This window comes from Protopterus annectens, chromosome 1.part1 (genome assembly GCF_019279795.1).
Source record: "Protopterus annectens isolate FY-2018-M chromosome 1.part1, PAN1.0, whole genome shotgun sequence".
NCBI classification, from domain to species: Eukaryota; Metazoa; Chordata; order Ceratodontiformes; family Protopteridae; genus Protopterus; species Protopterus annectens.
The window spans coordinates 286418734-286436139 of NC_056726.1; positions in this window are offsets into that span (position 1 = coordinate 286418734).

Genomic DNA, 17406 nt, shown 5'->3' on the forward strand with positions numbered 1-17406 from the left:
GGCAGTAATACAGTAGAATAAGTAGCTAGTCTACATATACAGAGAAGTCTATATAAAAAGAAAGCAGCTAAAACACACTAAAACAATTCAGATGCAGTGCAACCTAGATCACTTGAGTTGTAGCAATATTAAGGCAAATACAGTTTTAATAAATGAGCTAAACTATACTCTATATTTCCAAAATACTTGAGAAGCACAGTCAGAACACAAGGAGATTCAGGCATTTTTTTTTAAGAAAGGGAGAAAGGAGGAACAGAAGGAAAGAAACTAAGTGGGTTGGCCTTCTCAGATGTTCTCTCTGTATTAGGTAGAATGAGCTAATGACACCAGACTGGGAGGAGTTTCCAAGATCAAATTTAGAGTAGGGGCGGGCAACTGCATGGCCAGCAGGTATAAAGACAAGATGCCAATAGGGAGGGAGGGTAGGAAGCTATTTTAGGCGGAAAACACTACAGAAATGTTTATCATAGCAGAAAAACAGCAGTGAGCCAATAGCTATGAAATACAGTACAGGTATGCAGTATACAATAAAATTGCTATAAATATCTAGAATAAGCAATAACCTGTGAGTGGGCGGTTGGTATAATGGTTAAGGTGTTTACCTTACAGCCAAAAGGTGCAGGGTTTGATTATCTCTTGGGATAATTGGCTAGGCTTGAAAATGGCCCACAAGGGCAGTTAGCTTAGTACCAACCTATGAGCCTACTACAAATAAGCAAAAAACAGGCAACTTATTGCTATATATCACAGATCTGGTGCTCCTCCTCAGATAGCTCTGTGTGTAATGGCTGAAACACTCAAGTTAACTTCTTAAGTAATAGAAAGTTGAAACTGAAACAACTTTAAAAATAGCTCAAAAGAACCAATGAGGTGCTTTCTCCAAGCCGTAGACCTGGCAACCGAACTAGACAATGACCATGAACACTAAAGTCTCACTGAAGTGGGGGATGGTCTTTGCTAATTAAGATGGCCTGGACAATAAGCTCAGAAAACAACTAGGCCCACAACACAATCAGGAATATGGAGAATATTACAGCTACTACCTAAACTATTTTAGGCAGAACACACTACAGAAATGTTTATCGCAAACACAATCAGGAATATGGAAAATATTACAGCTACAGCCTAAACTATTTTAGGCAAAAAACACAACATAAATGTTTATCATAGCAGCAAACCAGAAGTGAGCCAATAGCTGTGAAATACAGTACAAGTATGCAGTATACAATAAAATTGCTATAAATATCTAGAATAAGCAATAACTATTACAAATAACCAAAAAAAAAAAAAAAAACAGGCTACTTATTGCTATATATCACAGATCAGGTGCTCCTTCTCAGATATTTCTGTCTCTGTTTATTCCCATCCTTCATTCTTTGTCATCACTCTTTGTCTTCAGTATTTGTGAGTGGCCTGGCATCAGGGAGCAGTAGTAAATGACTGTAAGGGGCAGTTTACATCTTATAGTAAAAACTGGTGAATTTTTGACTTTGGCTGCATTAGTCTTCTTCCCTTGCACTACTGTGCTTAGCCTTGGGGTGCTACAGAAAGACAGACTGACAGTAGTATGAAGAGAAAGTTATCATATTATTTGAAACAATCCTGTGTTGGAAACTGGAATATTTTGTATGATTTATATTTTTTGTTTTACCTCTGATTTTCACTGTTTCTTGTTAGAATGGGATAGATTTTAGACAGGCAAATTCTAGCCATCCCAAGAGGCCTAATCAACTATAAATTCACTCAGGCTATAGAGGACACTATAGAGCTTATCTGAAACAATCACATGTTGCTTTGTGATTTACTGATCTTTGCTCTTAAAACAAGGTGTGATTGCGAGTGATAGTGAATGCACAATGTAAAGGAAATTCAGCATTCATGTGACTAGCACAACTTGTACAGTAGCTCAGAGTGACATCTTTATTGTACTTAATTTAATATTTATTTGCATATTGTTTATGTGAGTTTCTCATAAAAGTTGACTTAAAATCTTTTTGATTTCAGTGGTAACAAGTTTTGATTATTCTTTTCCTTTAGAATTCTTTATTCATGTGTATGTGAAAATAGATTCCTTAAATTAGTATGCCATTAATGATTTGCTAAAGCACACAGATCTTATAGAATTTACTAAATGCTATGTATATTTAAAGGTAAAACCTGATAACACTAATGATCTGTGCTCATCATATCAAAAGTTGAATGGTTTGCTTTCCGTTATCATAATTATATTGCTATTATATATGCCTGCAGAGTGACCTGTTCTGTAAGATTCTTATGTATTTTAGTCTGTTCCTATAGCTACTTTCATATCTAGAAGTATTATTGTTCCTAGAGCTACTTTCATATCTAGAAGTATTATTTTAATCAAAGCTTAGCTTGCCCTTAATTATTATTTGTATCTGTTACAATATTTGTTTTTTGGAGCATTTCTTCCTGGGCCTCTGCTGAAAAAGGGTTCATGCTCAGTCGGACAGACCCGGTCAACAAATGTCAAAATAAAAATAAATAAAAAGTAAAGTAAACTTAACCTTACTGATGAGTGGACTTGGCATAGCTTGGAAAACTGTTGCTACATATGACAGAGCTGATGAGATTAATAATATTAGGCAAAGTGCAAATGGAACACATTTAGGAAAGAAGTGTTTATTGTCAGTAATGATCACTCAACCTCTTTAAAAAAGCAATCCTGCTGATGATAACTTGGAATTCAGGATACCCGTGTTCAGCAATTTGAGGATTAGTAACATCTAGAAGAAAAAAAAAAGAAAGGAAGAAGGTCACAATAAAATCTTCTTCTTCTTCTTTCGGCTTTTCCCGGTTAGGGGTCGCCACAGCGGATCACCTTGTCCGCACATTAATTGGCAGTGGAGTTTTACAGTGTCGAGTTGCCAGCCGGCCCAACCTTCCACAGAAGGCACACTCACACACACACCTAGGGCCAATTTAGAGTGTCCAATCCACCTGAAGCATGTCTTTGGGATGTGGGAGGAAACCGGAGCACCCGGAGGAAACCCACGCGACCACAGGGAGGACATGCAGACTCCACACAGAAGGCACCCCAGTTGGGGATCGAACCGGAGAACCTCTTGCTGTGAGGCGGCAATGCTAACCACTGCACCACCGTGGCCACCCAAGAAGGTCACAATAAAATAAGGAAGAAAAATAATCTGATTAATGTCCGCAATGAAAAAGAGAATATATACTAAAATGGACACTGCTTTGTTATGTAACACATGGATTACAGGGAATGATAACATTGTTTAATCAGAACACCTTAAGTGTACAGAAAAAGGCATACTGTGGGATTCAGTAAACTTTGTGTAGGCTTCATGCAAAGCCTGCTTGGAGTTTACATGTTCGCACGGTGAGTAGCAACGGTAGTTACATATTCATGCCGCACACAGCATTTAAACATAAACAAGTGTGGTTTAGTGAAAACCATTTAAAGCAACACTGATAGTGAACATGTTTACACTAGAGAAAACTGGGTTAGCGGGATTGTGCGGAATGCCACAATGATTATGAGGGTTTAAGATATAGTAGTAACATATAGTAATGTATATGGTCCAAACACAGTACAGGACAGTGTATACGGTGCAGAGTATTGTGAAATCCCATTGCAGGCATTCTGTACAAAAGTTGTGTAAATGATCTGTAAAGATAGATGGACTGCCATTTAAAATAACAGTCAAGGGAAGTGTGTGTATTGAACAGGAACACACGGATGAATTGTAGGAATGAACACAGGGAAAGAGGACAGGTGAAAACATCCTAATGTATAGCAGATGAGGGCATGTCAGTGGAAGACAGTTGTAGCAGGAACACTTATCACATATCACTATGGTATAGTACGGACTGCCCAGTGAAAATGTATATTATGTGAGTCTCACACAAGGAGACATAACAATGGAAAAGATGTCTTTGTGAGATAAGCATCCTGACATGAACAGTGCAGGGGATATCTATCAGGGATGTTAAATATAATTGGGGTTGAGTGCATATTGGGAAGCTGTGCAAACTGATTTGCCTGAATATGAGCATAATGTCAGCAGAGGACTCCAACAAGTGGGACACAGTTACAGGCTCATGGACAACAGTAAAAGAAGCACACACAATCATGGACAATATCAGAATAATACCACCAGTAATCCTATGTCTCTGACACAACATATGTGATTCTAAGTGACCATAGATGGTTCTGCACAAACACAGTTGTACAACTGTTATGACATGTCAGCAAACTATAAGGGTAATCAAGCACACTGTCCTGAGGCTGTAACATCTGCTGGAGGTGTTAGAAGGGACACTGCTATACCTGTGTGACATTAAGATCACTACAGGCTAATTCACAGCCTACAACACATGACATACACAGACAGACTGAAGGCCCTATCACTTTACTCACTATCGTATAGACTGCTTAGAGGTGACTTGTGCCTGGCCTACAGAGCAGTCTGAGACCCTGCCTTGATGAATCTGCTGCACATACGCAAATCCAGTGGGACAAGATTCACTTGCTCTAGGGATCTTAACCTTGCCTGCTGTATTAACAGGATATGCTGGAGAGACAGATATATCTCCCTGAGGTTGCCACTCCTCTGGAACAAACTCCTAATTCATGCAAAACAGAGCTCCTCAATGACCTTATTTAAATGTAACCTGGCCAATTGGATGGGAAACCATACATTTACACCAGTGGTTTCACATATGTCCCTCTTAGACAGGGGCAGTCAGTGTTGATCCTAGATTCAGGTGCAAACATAAGCTGTATATCTTGGTCCACCAGGGATCAAGGGTATAATTGGCTAGGCTTGTAGAGAACTTAGGGCCAATAGCCTAGTAACCTCCTGTGATCCTAGTTGATTGGTGTGCATGTATATCATGTATATCATATATGATGTGATCCAGACTGTCACGAATGTAACCTATGCCATCAATGTTGTCAGACAGCTATGTATGTATTATCTGCATCACCAGAACAGGTATCACACATGCATCTGGTGTAACACCTTAATGGGTGTTCCGCACCATCAGACAGTAACATTTATGCAACAAAAGGAATGCCTAGGTATGGCCAATAAAATGTGTGACAGGTCACTGTGGCAAAGGTGTTACACTTCAGTTACATATCACTGGAAGACATGTAGGAAGGTACATGAAGAAGAGTGTATTGTAATCAGTTATTGGTGTGATGAAGGCTATGAACAGTGGAGGTATTATAGCTTTTGATGTGGATGTCCTTCACATACTCGGTAATTGTTACATATAAGGGAGTAATTAGCACTGTGGGTACATGGTGGTGGACATTCCACATGCCATCTACTCAAAGACACAGGTCACTTACCAGTTGGTCTGCTTATAGGCTGTGATGTCTACATTATCCTTAGGCTGTGCATTTGTTTTCATAATGTAACAAATCCTTCCCTGTTTCTGTTTCATCTTATGTGTTGTCATGGCTGTGGCAGCAATCTTTGGTGTGTGATACTGTCAGTATTGTACTAATATCATAGCTGGAGTTAACAGTTGTCTACAATCTGTAGTCCTTCAAACAGCTGTTTGGACACAGGATATGTATGTTATTTGTGACATCTGTGACTTAAATAATGGACAGGAAAGTGCCTAGCAGATAGCCCTGATGTATGGACCTGATCACTGCACCTGAGATATAAGTAATTTCACACATTTCAACATATTAAGATGCCACGTATGTGATCCACTGGTCTACCCACTTGGTGATATAGATCTTTGTGGCCACATCTGACAGTGTTGAGTGACTACCTCAGTGTGGATTTGTGTCAAATGCCTGGCCAAGTTCCATAGGATGATACTGTTGTCATCATGCATGCTCTCGATGACCTCTTTGAGCACATCTAACAGATGTAACAGACATGGATGTAACATTAACAACTCACATAGATCTGTTGCATACAGCTGGGATATTACTAGTGTCCATTTCGAAAAGGTCCATGATGACATATTGGTCTGCCTCACAGATGAGGAGAGTCAGGATGTGTCTATACTTGCATGTATCAAGTGCTGTCCCCCCCAACTCTGATGCATGTTGATGTACACCCTTCTACGGGAACATAGACCATGTGGAGGGTGTGTTGAAGTGTGTATACAACTATGACAGGAAGGTGTATGTGCTGAGTCATGCTATAGGCAATCTGTGATGTTGCCACAGCCCATGCTTTCTGTGTGATGCACCTGGATGAAGGTAAGACAGTGCATACTGCCTCTCTTGATCTGGCCTAGGGTTTTGACACAATCCCTCACTCAGATATCATTGAGAAACTCTCCCAGCTGTGGATTAACCGTTACATCACTAGATCATTAACCAACTGGCTCACCAACAGAACACATACTGTGAAAGTTAGTGAATCAACCTCTATCAGTAGAGTTGTCACCACTGGCATACCCCAGGGATCTATGCTTGGCCCTTTATTGTTTGGAATCTATTTTAGTCCAGGCTAAAATATATGGCCTTTGGTTTACCCAGTTTGCTGATTCTTGCATACTGGGTGCAATCATTCAATCCACCAGTGATGACATACAACAGGATGGTCTAACACAGAGAAAGACTGGTGCCAAAGCCATACAGTCTACAAATAAATGCAAAAATGTGTGTTTATTTTGGCCTTCTGCAAACTGGAATTCCCTGCTAATTACAGCATTGACAACACATACCCCATGCTGAAACCCAGTGTTGCAAGACCTGGGAGCACATGTAGATAGCAATCTGAACTTCAACCAAGTGTCCACAGTGGTATGAAAAGGATATGTTCTGCACCTCATAAATCAGGCCATCATATTCAGATATGAGGATTATATAATAGCACTATATTTGAACCACACCAGAACACTAACAGAGTATAATTACTGGAGCTTTTCTCCTTGGGTCTCCACTGAAAATGGGCTATTGGCTCAGCTGGACCAACCCGGTTAACAAACAATAAACAACAACAAATAAATAAATAAATAATGTTCCCTTTTGCCTATAGCTCACCAGACACCTGCAGCATCTGGAGAGACCACAGTGGCTACTCATCAAGAAAATATAGGGCCTACAAACCATGCCATGATGTGTGTAATAGACTGAAAACCATGTCCCTGTAATCTATATCATATAGGATGAAATGACTTGTGCCTGGTCTCCAGGCCAGTCCCTGACCCTGCCCTGGTGGAAATACTGCCCACCAACAAATCAACTATAGCTCATGATATCAGCAGAGTCTGGTGAGAGGAAGATGGTACTAGCAGTGTCCCACAAGCTGGTGTAAAATGCACTCTGTAATGTCAAGCAAGGGCACAAACACGCAGACATCCCAGCTGACTGCAGTGAGAACAGAACCCCTACCTATCTAGGTACACCAACAATGCAGTACTTTAAGCAAGCGCCACATCACAAGTCTGACTTTTACAAGGCTGCAGGACAACTTATTGTGGATTACATCAGCACTAGATGTTGGAGAGATGATGTCTGGAGGCCTGCATGAAATGGATGTATAGGCTTATGCAAGTGTCAAAATATTGTCAATCCGTGGAATTGGAGCAGTATCTGCCAGATACACACTTATTCTCTTCTGGCTAGATAGACACACACACACACACACACACACACACACACACACACACACACACACACACACACACACACACACACACATACACACACATCCCTCCCAGTTGATTGCAGTGAGAATAGAACCCCTGCCACTCTAGGTACACCAGCTAGAGGACACAGTACTTTACTCAAGGGCCACAGCACAAGTCTGACTTTTATAAGGCTGCAGTTCAGTATATGGTGGATGACATCAGCTCTGGATGTTGGAGAGAAGATGTTGGGAGGACTGTATGAAATGGATGTGTAGGCGTGTTCATCTGTCAAGAAAGTTCAAAGTCATCACTGTCCTCTTACTCCAGTGGGTGCTGGAGTGCTTGGTGTCTTCTCTTCCTATGGACCCTGAGAGAGAGAGCAGCCTCTCCATCCTGCATAGCCCTACACCAGTGGTGCAGTGCACAACCTTATGCATCAACCCTGGCATGTCCTGGTGGTTGATGAAATCCCTAACTCTGCCACTACTCCCAGAGGGTACCATAGCACCAGCAGCCAGTGCAGTGGTACCTGAGGGCACAAGTAGTGCAGGAGCAGCAGAAGCAGTGCTGCTAGGTTGGGTCCCAGCTGTGCTGGGCATCGATGCTGGAGCCGGTGGAGTGGGGGCAGGCTGACCAACTGGGCTGGCCTACCTCGCTGTGCTGTGAAGCATTTAGTGATTTGTTACAGATTGATGACATGGAGACATTTTGATGACCCATAATTGAAAATAAAAAAAAAAGGGATAAGGGTTGGGGTGAGAGAAAAAAAAAAGAGATAAAATTAGTACCATCATATGTGACATATAAAGCAGTATCACAATTATACAACTATTTATCTGAACTATTATATTTAAGTATATATCCTATCATCTACAAACTATAATTACGGACTGCTCAAAGTAATCCTTGCAATGTGCATATATTGCACATATGCTTGGTCCAAGTATACTGATTACAGTTAGCAGGGCATTTATGCCACTTGTATAGAGTTTAATTTATGTAATCTTATGAAGGAAATGCAGTATTGTATAGTTGCTACTCATGAAATTTGAACCCACAACCTCTGACTCCAGTCTTACACTTGACTCCTAAATTTGGTTTGTGCTGCAGACTTATGCATGCATACTTGGTTTTACAGTTAGGATATGCATGCTCACTTTGCTACTGCTGTACAGAATACAAAAAAATATATCATTAACTTTTAAAGCTACAATAATACTTCTCTTGGCTGCATTCATACCACTTTCCTCACTCAGTCTCTCCAGATGTTCAGCATGAGTCTGCCAGTTCAACTCAATTCTGGCATTAGCTGTGAAAAGAAAAGAAAAGAAAAGAACAGAAGAGCATTATGTATACCAGTCTTGCCTATATTTCACTTTCTGTGAATTAAAAGTTCCTTTTATAAGTATACTTACACAAACATGGGATGTTACCAGCTTGAAACCTAGTCAACCACTGGCTGAGCATATCCCTCTTGTGCCTTTGTAGGTTGTTGAAGTGGTGCCTACACTGTTCTCCAATGCGTGGGATGCCAGTCCCACTGGATACAGCCTTAGCCAAACTACTCCCAGCCTCAGACTTGAACTGGGAGCCAGAATAGTCCCCCCTTCAGAAGCTTTTGGCTTTGGCACTTTACCATGAGTTCAATAAATATCCTGGACTCCTGAATATCCCACCTCTGCACCCTAAACTGGGCACCTTCCAGTCTACCGCCAGACATGTCTAATACCAAAAACAGAGCAATGGCAAATGATTTCCCTCCATTTCCTTTTATCGCATTTACTGGTAGAGTGCAAAACTGAGAAACAATGCCAACCACATTTGCATGATTTTAAGTGGAGAGCAACAGTGCCAAGCAGGAAGGAAAGCAAATTTTGAGACTGGAAGGTTAATCTGACACTTGCCATTAGTTTGAGGGGTGCCTGCTGCTGCTGTAACTGTTAGGTGAGTTAACTTTACAGACATGCACTGCGGGGCATAAATTCCATGATGTGACACTTTTTTTGTTTTGGCTTTATAGACTAATAAAATTGATTTTTAAAGTGTGAGATTCAAATCTATGCATAAGGGACAAAACATGTTCTTTCATATTGATGATTTCCACCTTTGCCACAGAAGAATTGCTGCTTGGACATAGTCACAAATCCCTCATACATACAGCTGACAGTTTGAGGTGTTAACCATGTATGTTTGTGACCTATGTCCTATGCTGACTATCTAAAAAAACTCCAGCTATACTCTGTTGCATATCGTCTACTCAGAGGCGATCTTTGCTTAACATACAAGGCCATGTCAAACCCAGAGCTGTTGGACATGCTACACTTAAAGAAACCATAATCCCTCAGAGCCACACGCTACAAGGATCTAAACCTTGTCATCACAATGAACAAAACATGCTGGAGGGATAGGTTCCTGACTCAAAGACTCCCCAGACTCTGGAATAGACTACCCACTTCATGTCAAGCAGAGCACCTCTTTGGCCCTCTTCAAAAGGAACCTTGACGATTGGATGAGAGATAGGAAATTCACCCTGGGGATCACATCAGTCGCCCTGCTAGACAGGAGTCCAGGGAAGTAAATATTGTGGGAAGAAATAGCCAGGGAATTGTTATGGCTTGGCTTGTATAGGCCCTAGGGGCGATAGCCTAGTACCAACCTATGAACCTGTCAAGGTTCTTGTATATGAATTAATTTGTGTATGTGTCTTATTTAAGTGTGAAGGGCATCCAAGTTCAGATAGCAAAATTATATTTACAAAAATATGGTAAAATGTATATCCTCAGTCATACATCTGAAAACACAATAAGGGTGTCTTATCCCTCATACATATAATTCATATAAACTCCACTATCTAAAGTGTTGTAAGTGGGATTGAATATATTATGAAATGGAACAACAATAAAAATGTCTGGAATGTCCTGTATTAGAACCCAGGACTGCATGTATGGCAGCCCGATACTTACTCCTGTTGCCACAAGAATGTTGAAATAACACTTGTATATTTTTCTTTTCATTGCTATAAAATGGATTGTCACAACAGTACAAATATATTGCATTTTCTGTATTAGAACCCAGAACCATCTGTGTCACAGTCCTACACTTTACACCGGGTGCCACAGGAATAGTTAAATGACAGTTGCATAATTTCCTATTCATTCTTGAGTTTTGTGTTTTAAATGTCTCACAACACTGCTTAGCATGTTTGTGCAGTGCCCAACAGAATTAATAGAATGTATCCTTTTTAAATTATTGACTGTCTACACCCTGTTTGCAGGTGTTGGGGAACCTTATTAGCCACCGTTCAATGTTGCCTAGTGACGTTGGGCAATGGAAAGCAAAAATTGCAACAATGTTTCCTTTTTGACCTTTACACTGTCTATGCCCTGTCTGCAAATGTTCTGTCTGCTTCCTGTGTGGGCCACTGTGAAGCATCACGCAAATAAGATAAGCACAGCTAAACCTGACATTCATTGCATTTCTCCATTTCCCTTGTTTGAACTAAGCCACTCACTGCACAAACACTGGCATTAAATAAATAAATAAATAAAGGGAAAATTAGTTGAAATGAAGAAAAGCAGTTTATGAAATTAACACTACAAAATTTTTGTTGGTACACATGAAATATTTTACACATGTCTGGATTTGAATTCTCACTCCAATGAAGCTTCAAAGCACAGTAAGAGTGTCTTATCCCTCTTTGCTACACAAACAGCTTTGCAGCCGGGAACTGAAATCATTCTGCTTGCAACCAACTGCAACATCATCCACAGTACTAACAAAACATATGACAGTTGTTTGTATATGTATTCATTTCAAATGTAGTGCACTGAGTGATCACACAACCATTTATGACTATTGCTTGCAAAAATGCAGCTCTGTCTTATCTCTCTGTGTTTGTTGCTTATTCTTTTCTTATCTGAGCAATAATCTGAGAAATACAGACTGTAAGGCGTTCTGTATCATTGTCCTTAAAATGTGTGAGGATATTAAATGTCAGTAATATACAATTGTCTACAAATGAAGGGTAGGTTGGATGTTACTGAACAGAAACTGTGAAATGTGTGTTGCTTACTTACATCTAAATCCTTGTTGCAATTACTTGTACACTTTGTAAACCTGGCTGACATACCCACTGAAGATAGAACAGTCTGAATTGCTGTTGTGTCTTCCTTCTCCCTACCAGTAATCATTCAGAGTTGCAATCCATTAGCAGCAAACACTGAGGGAGTGCTTCTTGCGCTATGTTTACATCATTTCACGGAGCCAAGTAACGGGATTCAGCAGCTCTAATGAGTTCACACCACATTTGCTTCTTCACCGTGTTCACAGCCCTGAATCTACACCATAAAAAGGGAACTGTGTAGCTAGGGAACCTGAAGGTGAGGAGACTTGTTTATGTGGATAATACAGAAGAGGATATTAGTTTGGGATATATCTGCACAGAAGACTACTGGCCTTGATAAGGTATGCTTGCATTTTTCAGCTATGTGCTGCATATGCTGAAATGTCATTAAGAAAAATTGTTACATATTCTTGGATTAGCAAATGCTACTTTTATCTGTATGCATTTCTTACAAGTATACTGATGGCATGGACATGTTTGTCAGGGCATTTCACATTCTCAGATGCACAATTCTTTTTTTTTTATATTTCACTGTCTTGACTGTTTTATGTTTCCCCAGTGGGTAATGGTGAAATGCTGCCTTTTATGTGTTATCTGGAAACAGGACTTTTAGTTATGTGATACTTATGTATATTGTCCTGTTGTCTTTTAGGTCACCTAGGACTATGGCACCCAGGCGTTCTCCCTTCATTGACCCTGAGAATCAGGTCACTATGGAAGCTTTTAGATGACATGGTACCATTCTGCTTGAGTTGGGAAGTAGAGATATGTCAAGCAGAATGCAGATTTGGTAGCAGATAGTTACTGATATGAATGCAGTAGGTGACCACAGCAGGGCATATGATCAGGTGCACCATAGGGCCACTGACATGATTTCATCTGCATGGAGGAGAGCAGCTGCAGTGGCCTGTGATTGGATGGGTACCGAGGGGGGTAGCCTGCTACAGAACCATCACTAAGAGCAAATGAAGATTTCCTGTCCACTGTCAGGAATCCAGACAACTCTCTGGAAAGTGCAGAACAACATGTCATTGACATTGGTGCTACTGTTTCAGGGAGAACAAATATGTCCCAGGAGGAGCTTCCAGGTAGGCTTACGTATCTCAATTGTTAAATACTTTTGTATAGTAAAATATCGACAGCAATACGTAAGTTCTGTTTAACAATAAATTAATTAGAGTGGGGGGAGAGTTTGTAGATTGATAGAGTTAACAACACATTCTGATTGATTACACATGGGCTTATTTTGTACTTGTCATCCAAGTTCTTGTTAAGAGTATCATTAATGGACATATAAAGTGCAAAAGGTTTTAACCCCCTGTATTACTGTTAATTGTGATGATGTTGTCTTTACCCTTTGCTTAACTTCTCCCAGTGCCATCATCTATAGGAAGCATAGCATCATCTGCACATGGTAAGCCAAATATTTTTTGTCAGTAGTGATGAGCAGTTCAAAGAAATATATATTTTATCCATATGTGTGATGTGGGTGTCAGGACTGTTGTGTATATTGCAGTACTGTCTGTAGCAGTGGCATCTCTGTTGGTTTGCCAGAATACGGTTGACTACAGTAGTGTAGGTATTAATTTCTTTCCTGTGTTTGTTGCTTATTATCACAGGTGATGCTGACAGTGGAAGTGTAGGAGTCCTACCACCTGATGTCAGAGTATCAATAGACTCTGATGATGATGATGGCCAAACAGAGGCACAGTGGGGGGGGGGTGGAGGTTGAATCTGACACTGAATTTGACATTCAGATATCCCCTGTAATTCCATCGGACACAGCCAGTACGCCTATGCCAACCCATTCCAGTGAGCCCTCAGATATTGGATAGGTGGTGGGTGAGACATTCGATCAGGGAAGTGTGATCACTGCAGCTTCAGTGCCTGTTGACTCTGGTCATAGCCAAGTTTGGGCAAGGTGCTATGCAGGAGAATTGTTGGGGTGCTTGGAGGAGGCCTGCTGTTCATCCTCCATCTGATACAGGTGTGTTTTCCAATGCCACTCGATGTATGTTTAGGGCCATCTTGGAGGCACAGGCACATTCCTATAGGTTCTCCAGAGTTGTTCTTAGGGATGTTCTTCACGTTTCACTGTTAAAGTCCTAACATATGGGTTATCCGACCCCCAGTAGCCATCAGTCAGCCCGAATACCAGAGTCCTTGGTATATGACGTCGGCTCCCATTGGTTGTAAAACTGATGTCAGAACGTCAGGTATAAAGGGATGCAGCCAATGCCATTTCCTCAGTCTTTCTTGCCACGGAGTCTGAAGCAGATGCAATTCACACTAGTGCTAGTCGGCCGTTTACCTTCTTTTTGCTTTCCGACCATCAAGTTGAAGACGCCTTCAGATAAGTACCCCATTGGGGATCCTCTTTTCTTGCTTTAACGAATGTCAGATAAAGTTAATAACTGTCTTGCCTGTGGAAAACAGATTCCCCACCATGATTTTCATTCCTATTATATAATGTATTTGGGCCTTGAGCAGAACGTCCCTAATTGTGATCTCTGTGTCTCCTTTAACCCATGTAGCATATGCCGTAGAGCTAAGATTTTGTATAAACATTTCAGAGTGTGGCCTAAGTTTGTCGGTATGGCATCTTCTGCTCGCCCGGCTTTGGATATACCTAGGAAACGCAAAGACAAGGACCGCGACAGGCCTAGGGTTAAATCTGCTGACGATGCACTGGTGAAATTGGTTGCCAGCCAAATGGTAGTCAGTGAGGCGCTTTCCAAGCCCCTGCAGTCTGCAGATTTTCAGCCACAGTCCTCTGCCGAGACCTTTACTGAGTCCTCTATGTCGCAGTCTACTATTTCGTCTTCAGACCTTCCACCTGTCACCACCTCAGATGGGTGCTATGCAGGCACCGGCTTCTGATGCCTCTTCTCTTCGACATGAGACCAGAACCAGACCAACTACCTTAGGCCATACTTCTGCAGTTGCTAGGCCTCCCGAGTCCCTTCAGATTGCTAGCAAACCTTCCAGCTGCAAACCTTCTCACAGGCAGGCATTGGCCTCCCCTCCTGTACCTCAGTCCCAGTTGGTAAAAATGGCTGGTGATCTTCTTTCACTGATTAGGGGCTCTCATCCTCCCCCTTCCAAGAAGGCTTGGGAATTGTCTCCTGATGTTTTGTCTGTCTCAGATTCTGAGGTTTCCAGTGTTTCTGCTGGTGAAGAAGGAAATTCTCAACTTTTTTCTGGCTTTGAGGATTCTGATGCTGAGGACTCTATCCCTTCTGCCTCCCCTCCAGAAGAGTTTTCCTTTGGGGATACTTTTCATACTCTTAGGGAGTACTTCAAATGGGAATGTCAGGATTTTCCTCATTCTAAGAAGAGAATCAGGGAATTTTTGGATTTGCCACAGCATAATCCTCTGGCTATACCTCCAGTTTTGGAAGTTCTGTATGATGTCTTCATGGAAAATTCTTTAAGTCTTAATTCTGTCCCGCCTGCCCCCAGAAAACTTGATAAATATTATACTGTTCCTGATTCTCATCAGTTCCTTTTTAAAAACCCTACTGTGGATCCTGAGATTATTTCTCAAGGTCCCAAGGGTGTTAAGGCTACTATTGTTAAAAAACCTGTTCCTTCTGATAAGGAGTCTAGGGCCTTGGACAGGTGGGGTAAAAAGTCTATACCTCTGCAACCCTTGCCATTAGATCTGTGAATTGCCTTTTTCACATGCTTAAGTATCAGCAACACACTTTGTAGGCTATTAAGGCTAAACTTGGGGACATTCCTTCCATGTCGGAGAACAAAAGTTTACAAGACTTACTGAATTCTGCCACTCTAGTTAATAAGTATTCATTACATTGTGGTTTTGACACTTTGGAGGCTTCCTGCAGAGCAGCAGCCACTGGTTCCGTTATTAGAAGGCATGCTTGGCTCAGGGAGCAGCCTCTTTCTGAACCTGTTAAATATAAATTGCTGGATGTTCCTTTGCACAAGGACAATCTATTTGGTAATAAGGCTGAGGTGGTACTGAAGAAGTTGGAGGATAAGGTGAAATCTATGCAAGCTTTAAAAGATTTCCTTCAGGTTCAGCCTCCTTGGTTCAGTAGGCATTACCCTTCCAAGAATTGGTCTTTTCCTGTTCCTGGCAAGCAGGGTTGCTCTAGACCTAGGAGTTTCAGATCTTCCAGAGGACAGGCTTCTGCCCCTCAAAGGGCAAAACAATGGCATTCTTCTTCGGCTAAATCGGGGAGTTCATAGGTTCATAGGTTGGTACTAGGTGATCGGCCCTCGGGCCTATACAAGCCTAGCCATAACAATTCCCTGGCTATTTCTTCCCACACTATTTACTTCCCTGGACCCCTGTATATCAGGGTGACTGACGTGATCCCTGGGGTGAATTTCCTTTCTCTCATCCAATCATCAATGTTCCTTTTGAAGAGGGCCAAAGAGGCACTCTGTTTGACATGTATGGGCAGTCTATTCTAGAGTCTGGGGTGTCTCTGGGTCAGGAACCTATCCCTCCAGCATGTTTTGTTTATTGTGATGACAAAGTTTAGATCCCTGGAGCATGTAGCTCTGACGGATTGGGATTTCTTTAAATGTAGCATGTCCAGCAGCTCTGGGTTTGACATGGCTTTGTATGTTAAGCAGAGATCGCCTTGGAGTAGATGATATGTGACAGAGTATAGCTGGAGTTTTTTAAGACGGTCAGCATAGGGCATCTGCTTTAGGCCTGTGATTCTTTTTTTCTAAGCCAGCTTCCCAAAGCAAGCATTCTCAATGACTCTGGCCTTCTTGTGCCTACCTCTGCGGGCCCTGGGTTTCCTTTGGGGGGAAGGTTAGCCAGGTTCGCAGAGGTATGGTCTACCATCACAGATGACAAATGGGTGTTCAATATTGTAAGCCAAGGTTACAAGTTTTATTTTCACACCTTCCCTGTTCTGAAAGGGTACCCAGACATACCCAGAACCCTCAGGGCAGAGGTAGAAAATCACATTTCTTCTCTACTGACCATGGGGGCTATAGAGCCAGTTCCTGCAAATCAGGCAGGCCTAGATTTTTATTCAAGACTTTTTCTGGTACCCAAAAAAGGGGGCACCTGGCAGCCTATTCTGGATCTGTCTAAACATTTTTCTGGTGATTCCCAAATTCAAGATGCTCACTCTTCAACAGTTACTACCCATGTTGGGCAAGAATTCATGGCTAGTAACTTTGGATCTCAAGGAGGCTTATCTGCACATCCCAGTACGGGAAAGTTGCAGGCAGTTCATTCGCTTCAGGGCCTGGGAGCAACACTTTCACTTCTCTGCACTGCCCTTTGGCCTATCTACTGCTCCCAGAGGTTTTACAAAGTGCCTGGCTCCAGCCATTGCTTTTTGCAGGCAGAGAAACATCCAAATGTATCCTTATCTGGATGACTGTCTCATTCAAGCAAACTCCCCAGAACAACTAGAAGAGGATTTGGACTTCGTAAAGAACATTCTCACCTCTTTGGGTTACACTTTCAATGAAAATAGGTCAAAGTTGGTTCCTACAAGGGAGATTGTTTTCCTGGGAGCGAGTCTGAATACAGCCACCCAGATGGTATTCCTCCCTCAAGAGAAGCAAGAAGATCTTTTGGCTTACTCCAAGAACTTAAATCCAAACTGGCAAAACCAAAACAAGAAAAGAAAATGAGCAGGCAATGGAATATCCATCCGTTTATTATACGTAAGCGCTGTCACTGAACA